The following is an 8,974-nucleotide window of genomic DNA, read 5'->3' on the forward strand; positions in this document are numbered from 1 at the left end:
TTTCTTTAAAGGCATATTATCAAGGCAACAGCAGCATTTTATCCCTATCTTGTGGTCATGATGTTGCTATAATTTCAGTGGATTTAAAAGTTGAAATTGTGCATGGTCTGCATAACTCTTTTCTTGTCAAGGTCGGCAAAGGAATTTGTTGTCTTTTTCTCTAACAAATCATGAATGTGGAAATAGCTGTAAAGCCTGGGAAGAGGGAAGACAAATGCTAGCTGTGCCCTTTGCAGCTGAAGCAGTATGCACGGGCCACCTCAAAGGGCCCCTGTAAGATCACTAAGTCCAGGGTAATTTATCTCACTGCCCCACTGTTGATCTCTGTTGCTGCTTTGAGTTAGGAGATGGGATTGTTTCCCTTCCTCCTCCATATTCACCTAATTCACCATATTCACCTGTGGCCAGTGGATAGAAAATACCCGTATTTTTGAACTGTGTTGTTAAATGTTACAAAGCATAGTATGCAGTAGCTTAAAATATAAGAGCGTATATTTCATATAGATATAATATATGCTTATGGGGCATATTGAGAAGCAGCATATATCCTCAGCTAATTAATTGAAATGAAAGTTCATGGGCTTTTTAAATACCTGCCTTAGCAATTTCAAGGTGATACAGTTTATGAACCTATATTTACTTGTAAAAGAGCCAGTGACAAAGAAGCCTGGAAGCTGACAGTGGAACTGCATCCCTTCCAGCCCAGCAACACTGGAAGCAACGCCTGAGTTGTCACTCTACTTAACAGCAGGATCAGGAATGCCAAATGTATGATAGGCATTGAAATGTCAGCCTCCACATATCATTGAGCTGCACTTTCACACTGCATTTGCATCCTAAAATGAGATCCCCAGAGATTAAGTGTTTGCAAAACCAGTATATATTTGCCGATGCATGTTTCACAGCACCCCCAGCCCCTTAATAAATATCTCTGTGCCTGACCGCATCATAACACTTATTAGACTGGGGGCCCTTCTTTCTCCTCAGGCCATGCTCCCCTTTTGCTTTATGACCTCAAGATGTCCTATGTGCTAGAATCGCTTAGAGTAATGAAGCCAGCTAGGGAATAGGACTGGTCCACATTCCTCTTTGTTTGCCAGCTGTAGCTTGACACAACTCATTAGGTGCCTTCTCTAGCGGTCTTTACTGAACATGAGGGACTGAATGTTCAATCCAGGGCTGGGCAATGTGTGGGCCACATGCAGCCCCCGTGGCTGTTTTGGGGGCCCCTGTCCCTATGCTGCTACTCCATTTTCTCTGGTGGCAGCACATTTTTCAAGGAAATGAGGCTTTGTAACTACAGAGAGTTTTAGCCATGCTATAGAAGGGGCAGTATAGAAATGAAACAAATAATATATTTTACTTAATACTACTTAGGTTCTTTTTTTGAGTCATCCACTTTTGCTTATCACTTGCTTTTGCTGGACAAGTGACTATCTGCAATACACTCCTCTTTAACAAGAAGTAAGATCAGTAGTTATACACATCTTGAGCACCAGGTTTCCTTGAACCTATTTCTGCAAAGCATCCATTTAAGCACAGAAGTCTACCCAACCAATAACTACATATAGTATATTCCTACCATATACTTCAGCTTGCCATTTTCATTATTCTTCTGCTTGCTTGAGCCTGTTGATTGCCTGTTATACAAGCCTGATCCAGAGAATCTTCTTTAGTGAAGCTATGGAATACCATGAAACACTTGTTCCTCAAAGAAGTCTGTGCTTGCTCACTTGGGAGCTATCACCACTCAACATAGTGAGATGATCTTCTGAGTGAGCATAGCGTTGAGTAAACTTACATATAAAAGATACTTATCTGAGTATGCATAAATGAACTGAATTTTGTTTGCCCTGTCCCTGTGTTTAAATTTGCTGAAGTAGAATATCTCTCACAAGCCCTGATTCACTTTGGAGCAGAGGGAAAGAGAACTAATCTGATCTTCTGACTATTGTTAAGAATTTGACAATCTTTTATTAACACATGCATGGAGAATGGGAACAGAGTTGTGTGCAATACATTGAAATGCCATCTATCTAGCTGGCTAAATTTATACCCAACACCCAAAGGATGTTCCACTGAAATCAAAGCAATTATCATTGTGTGCACATGCAGAGGCGAAGCCTGGCTACTGGGCAGGGAAGTCTGGTGACTCCTATGTCAGTGAGGTTCCTCATCCTCTGCAGCTTTTCTTTTGTGCTTTAGAGGAGCTACCTGTGGTGCTGACCCGCACCCCCCACCCCAACAATAGCTTCACCACCATGAAGCACCAAGGCTGAAAAGATCATAAGGAAGGATGAGGAGCCCTAGTGACATACGAGTCATGAGTTTCTCCTGCCACTGGACAGATGGAACAATTGTACCAGGTGATGGTTGTTATGTTGGTACTAAGCAGCCAACTTCTGTTCTCTTAAACAGCATTACTGATCCTCATGGGGTGGACATATTCCAATAAACACTTCTATATGTGAATGTTTTCAGAAATCAAAGAGGGATGCTCACAAAAGGAAGAATCCCTGGTTGATTGTTATGGGCAAGCCAGACTGAGCGAGGCTGCTCTTGAAATCTGCCAGAAGCACTATAAAGCAGGGTTTTCTGAACCCATGCCTTGAGCACCTGCCATCTCTTTCCTACCCTGAACTGGCCATGGAGGATGGCACTTCAAGCACCTGAGAACTTGGAAACTGTAAATAATTGGCATGCATTCACTTGGAGTGCCATAAAAAATCAAGCCCCTGCTGGAGGAAGTGGAGGGACTCACATGCATACGTATTCAGAACCCATAGTCTAGCCTTAGAAAACAGTAAACACAGCAGTAACAACAAGGCAATAAAAGGTCACAAGGAGACCTTTTGGGAAGGTGGGAATGGGGGAGGATTTGGGTTATTTTGGCACAACCATAGCCTGCCTACTTGCACCCACTTTACTAGTTAAGAACATAAGAAAAGCCTTGCTGAATCAGACCAATGGTCCATCCATTCACAAACCTGCTGATCCCTAAAGCAGGATGGGGACTAAAGTTCTGCCTGCCCAAGCTCCCGAGCAGCTGGTTTATCTGCCTCTGATAACAGAAGTAGCACATAGCCAGCAAGGCTAGTAGCCAGTAATAGCTCCATCTTGAATTTGTCCAAATTCAATAGACCTGCCTTGAATTTGTCCTTTCAGGGGTGTCTAAATTGAGGGGAACACGCAGACTGCAATGGGGGAAAGGAGCCCCTAATGGGATGTGGGTCCTTGCTGGGTAGCACTCAATGCCTAACTTGGGCTCCAGCCCCCCTAAGTTAGAGTAGTGATCCACTGGAAACTCATTCATGTGGAAGGACTCTCACAATGTGTGTGCAGGCACATGGGTGTGCTGCAGGGAGGCAAGCAGAATTCTCTAATGTGTGCTCATTTCTGTGCTTGTAGAACTTTCTTGTAGCTGATCCTTCAATTATATAGGATGACAAATCAAACATACCTAAAGTTGTTAAAAAGTAAAGAGGAAATACAAAGACATTTCATTTGCATACTGAGTTCAAAAAGCAATATTTGAAAAGACAGATTATTTTCAGCAAATCCCACTGTGCATTTAGAAATGCTGTTCCTTAAAGCAGTGTGATGTGAAAGCAATTATTTATGATTCATTACAGATGCACAAAGCACAGCTAGAAAAAAAGGAGTGGGCATATCAGGAATATCTCAGGGACTGTTTTAAATGGCCGTTCTTCATTCTCTCTCTCTCCCTCCTTGATGAAGGGCTGTTGTGCAGTCAAAAGCAACTTCCTGTGTTCATCACAGGCATCACTGCATGTTTCATGTTGAGTCTGAATGTCTTTGTGGAGTCCCATCCCATGCAGTGGCTATTGACACTAAGATTTCTGTGATTGGATTCTCTGTCAGTGGATGATGCCTAGACAGAGCTGTGGATTAGAGCTAGCTCAAGACATTTTACTGTCCAAGATGAAGGAGAAGATGCCCCCTCCTCCAATTCCATGAAGAGAAGTTAACTGGGCTTGGCAGTTGCTTCTCACCTCAGTACTAGCAATGAAAGAGCATCTTCTCATGATCTGAGGCCTGCAGGCTAGTTTAGGGTGAGCATCCACAGCAAAAAGGATTGGTGGTTGGTCAGAAGGCCTGTGTTCCCTCTGCTACATTTCCGTCTATCCACCTTGGCCATCTGCCTCACACAGCTCAAGGGTAAGGCTGGCAAGCCTTGATGTTGTGGTGGAGAGTCTTGGACTGGGGCTCAGGGGACCTGGGTTCTAGTTCCTGCTCAGCCATGAAGCTCATTGGGCAACTGTAGGCCAGTCACTGACTCTCGGCCCAACCTGTCTCACTGGGTTGTTGTTGTGTGGCTAAGACTGAGAGGAGGTGGAGAATTATGTAAGCCATCTTGAGTTGCTTGAAAGGGAACAGGCAGGATATAAATGTGATGAATAAATACTTAAATAATCATAGTCCTGAGCGAGCCCAGCACTTTCCTTTTTGTTCCAGAAATTAGCCTATTGGCCCATCATCCCTGCTTCTGGATGACAAGGACATAGCCATGGAATGTTCCAGAAGGAAGCTTGCCTGACTTTCCCCATCCTTCAGCTGCTAAATGAGTGAGTGCAGAAGCCTGTGGAAATCTAAGAGGTCATTACTGGGGACTGAGAAGAACAGAGCTGGGCTGGAGCTCAGACCTCTGCAGAATGAAAGCCCCCCGCCCCGAAAGTTATTAGAGTGTTGTGGTATTAATGCTGTGAATACTTATCTATACTCTGCACAGAAACACTCACTCATATATCACAAAATGCCATCAGTCTCCAGTACTTGTTCCAAGAGAATTGAATTGGAGGATAAACACCTTCTGCTCAGAGAAGTGGGATGCACATAACAATATTTATACTAACAGAACAGTGATGTAGAAGAGACATAACCACTTTGAGGAAAGGCATATACAGAGACTAAGAGGCTGATTTTAAGCCAAGGAGATCCAAGCATAGAGTAGAGCACCCTTCTTTGTTCTGGAGCTGAGCGCTGGCTTTGAATAATATTTCTGGACTTAGCCCTGTTCAAGTAAAGTTATACTGCTCTTGGATTCAGCAAGCTGTCCTCCCTAGTGGACAAAACTTGTCCACTGAGAAGGAGATGGGAAGGGGAGGTGAAGGAATCACAGGGTGCCATTGTGCAATCATGCACTTGTATGCCTTTGAAAGTGGGCCAATGGTGCCATCAGGGCAGGACTTCGGGTCGTAGGAGCCCCCCCACCCATCAAAGTAAGCTAAGCAGGTAGCTACATGAATGAAGGCCTTCTCCGCAGGGGCACCCTACTCATGGAACAAACTCCACAACAAGATTAACCTATGGCATCTCCATAGGCATCATTTGGACACCAGGCAAAGAGATTTCTTTTCTTCCAGGCATTTTAGAGACTTGCTTCTAGTTTACAATGGCTGTTTTATTGATTCCTATACCAATTATTTCAAGTATATGGAGATTTCACTGTAGACCAAGGCCAAGACCATTCGCACTCTTGTATTCTCAGTCATCCCATGTGGATGTACAAGTTGGACAGTGAAAAAAGCTGACAGAAAAAGAATTGATGAATTCCAGACATGATGCTGGGGAGAGCTTTGCAAGTACCCAGGACTGAAAGAAAGACAAACAAGCAGATCCAAGATCAAATCAAGCCAAAGCTTTCCCTGAGGCTTTCCATGACAAAACTGAGGTTGTCATACTTTGGGCTCAGCACGAGAAGGCAAAACTCCCTGAGGAACACAATCATGCTAAGGAAAGTTGAAGGCAGAAGAGATGACCAAATATGAGATGGATTGACTCCAGCAGGAAAGCCACAGCTTGGAATTTACAAGAGCTGAGCAGGGATGTCAAGGATAGCACATTTTGGGGGCTTTCAATCATGGGGTCACCATAAGTTGGAGATGACTTGACAGCACTTAACAACAACCCTAACTGTTTATAATCCACCCAGAGAACATTCGTTATGGGGTGGATCAGAAATTCAATACATGCAGAAATGCAGTGGGGATCAGAGCAAAGTGAACATGAGCATCCCCAAATGCATCAGGACTGGGGAAACACATTTTGAAAATACAAATTACCATTAAAACAGAAGGGTACCCATAAGACTGTTCAGTCCAGAGTATAAAATTACCTAACCTAATTATCAAGTTTCTGAACTTACAAAAAAAGAGGATGCTGCCGAGTTTGAGTGCAATACACCCTTCAGAATATCTGCTGCCCTGTCTCAGACCCTCAGCATGGTTTGGAAGGCGGGTATATTGTATAGCAGGTATATAATATCCCTGTAAAAGCCAGGCTTTCCCCAGCCTGGTACCCTCCAGGCTGCAGTGCTCAGTAGCCATAAGCCAGCATCTGGAGAGTATCAGGCTGGGGAAGACTCAAACATTCCCGAAACCTCTTTGAATCATCAGAAGGAGCACATACTGAATAAAGTAAATCCACTGGGAAAATTTAAAAAATAGAGCAAAGAAGTGCAAAAAGAATTTTTTTAAAAGGAAATAGCAGCTTCTTCTGTGCAAAGAGAAACAGTTGCAAAAATGGCTCCCAGCTCCAATTTCATAGATTTTTAAGAGAACCAAAGCAAACAAACAGAAGGAAACATACCAGCCTCCCAGAAGGAACTGAGCCTCTCAGAAACCAGCCGTAGTTTAAACTCTGCAAGCCATGATTTCAAAGTGACAAGAGGCAGTTGCTCTCATGAGGCTGGCCTCAACCCCAGGCAGAGACAAGGAACTGGGATTTAATGACGTGATAGCCTGCACCTGCTGCCCATTCAAAGGGAAAGGGACTGATTGCTGATGTTCTGTAACTGGAGGAGGCAGAAACGTTCCGTTTTGATTGATCAGCTCTCTGGGTAAAAAGCAAGATAATAGAAGATGATCTGGAGATTAAAATTGCCCAAAATAACAAATGAAAACAAAAATCACTGCAAAGGGTGTGATAGTTGGCTGAAAGCAGTACCACAAAACCAAGAGTTTCTGGTGTGTTTCACTGCCACCTACTGGTTAGAGCTGACATGCCTGAACAACTTATCAATATCCAGTTGCATCTTTGCCTCCAAGATCTTGTGCTATCTTAGCCTGCTTCTGGTTGGAGGTTTCGTTTCCTTGCCCATAAACCATGCAGGAATGATCACTGTCTTTATGCTCATCTTGCTGATCCAAACAACAGGTTAGAAATAGTTGCACAGTCCAGCGGCCAAGGCTGTCATGCAAAACCCACACCAGCCCCTGCATCTTGCTTGCTCTTCCGATTTCTCATTTGTTGCACTAGATGTGGGGCAGCGCTCCCATCTGTATATGCCCCTAGTGCATTTAGGGGGCTGTGTATCCTGCTATCCAAAGGGCATTGCTCCGTTGGAAGGCATCCTTTATTTAAAGGGCTGGTCCATATCCCAGCTTGCACTAAGGTAATACACAGTGTTATCGATGGATTGAAAAACTTGTGCAATTAAAACTGCAGATATGAGAGTTTGTACCAGAAATTTTTATTTCAATCTTATGCGATTTTTTTCAGAATAATAATGAACACTAATCGAAGAAATATTTTTCTTTGTCCTCTCTACAAATCCTTTGTTCTGTACTTCATTTATGAGCTTTACTGAAGGAAAAATGCTAAACAATTGACAGCATGTAACAAGGTTTGGCTGGTGAACGGGATGAATCCACAGATAAACTAAAGACCCTCTATTTTTTTCAGAAGAATTTTGAAAAAACCCCCAAAGACTGGCTGGTAAACAGAAATACTGATTTAGGATTTCTCCCTGTCCCATAACCAGGATCAACTGATGAAACTGATAAATAGGAGATTCAGGAAAATGAAAAGTACTTTACATTACACATAACTGAGCTATGGAATTCACTTCCAGATGTACTGACAACCAGTAATTGGGCAGCCAGCTTTAAAAGGGGTCTGAACACTTTCGTGGAGAAGCCTATCACTAGTGACTCGTCCTGATGGCTACATGCTCCCTCTGATATCAGTGGTTGTACGCCTATGTGCACCAGTTGCTCTGGCACATTGGCGGAAAGGTGCTTTTGCCTGTGGGTTTCCTGTGGACAGCTAGTTGGCCACGGAGAACAACAAGTTGGACAAGAGGGACTCTTGGTCTGATCCACCATCACTCTTTTTTATATTACTATGGTAGCTAAGCCCATTCTTCAAGAGGCATCAAAACCCAGTGTGCATCACCCACATGGACACTGCATATACAGCAAATATACTAGAAAATTCCTTATTTCACCAATGCAGTGGATGACAGAATATATAATATGCAATGTTTTCTCACTGGTGGTGGTGTTGTTGTTTAGTTGCAAAGTCGTGCCTGACCTATCGCGACCCCATGGACAACATTCTTCCAGGTTCTCCTGTCCTCCATCATCCCTCGGAGTCCACCCAAGTCCACACCCACTGCCCCAGTGACTCCATCTGGCCACCTCATCTTCTACCATTCCCCCCTCCTTCTGCCGTAAATTTTCTCACTGGTAGCAGTCCACAATTGTTATAAGCCAGCCATCCCCAACCTGGTGGTCTTTGAAGGCATTTAGACTGCAACTCCCAGAATTGCTATCCAACAAGGCCATTGACTGGGAATTCTGGGTGCTGTAGTCCAAATGGGTTTGAAAGGCACAAGGTTGTGGAAGGCTTCTATAAGCTATTAAATATCCATGCAATAAAATATATTTATGCTGGCCAGACCCAAAAACCACTCAAGAAATGCATGAGCAAGTATTTCAGCAACATATAGAAGAAAAGATCTGGAGCCCCTTTGGGCCTTTCCCATTCCTTCAAAGAATCAAATATCTTGGTGACAGAAATATTATATAACCCAGACACCATAGGTCTCAGAAGACAGATATTCTGGATTCTGCAATCAGAAAGCCCTGTCTGGATAAAGATCTAGAATACTTACCATTGCTAAAGCTGTAGGGAAGAGCCCTGAACATCTACTCATGAGCAGAAGAGACAA

Source organism: Varanus komodoensis, unplaced genomic scaffold (genome assembly GCF_004798865.1).
Source record: "Varanus komodoensis strain SLA01 unplaced genomic scaffold, ASM479886v1 scaffold12, whole genome shotgun sequence".
NCBI classification, from domain to species: domain Eukaryota; kingdom Metazoa; phylum Chordata; class Lepidosauria; order Squamata; family Varanidae; genus Varanus; species Varanus komodoensis.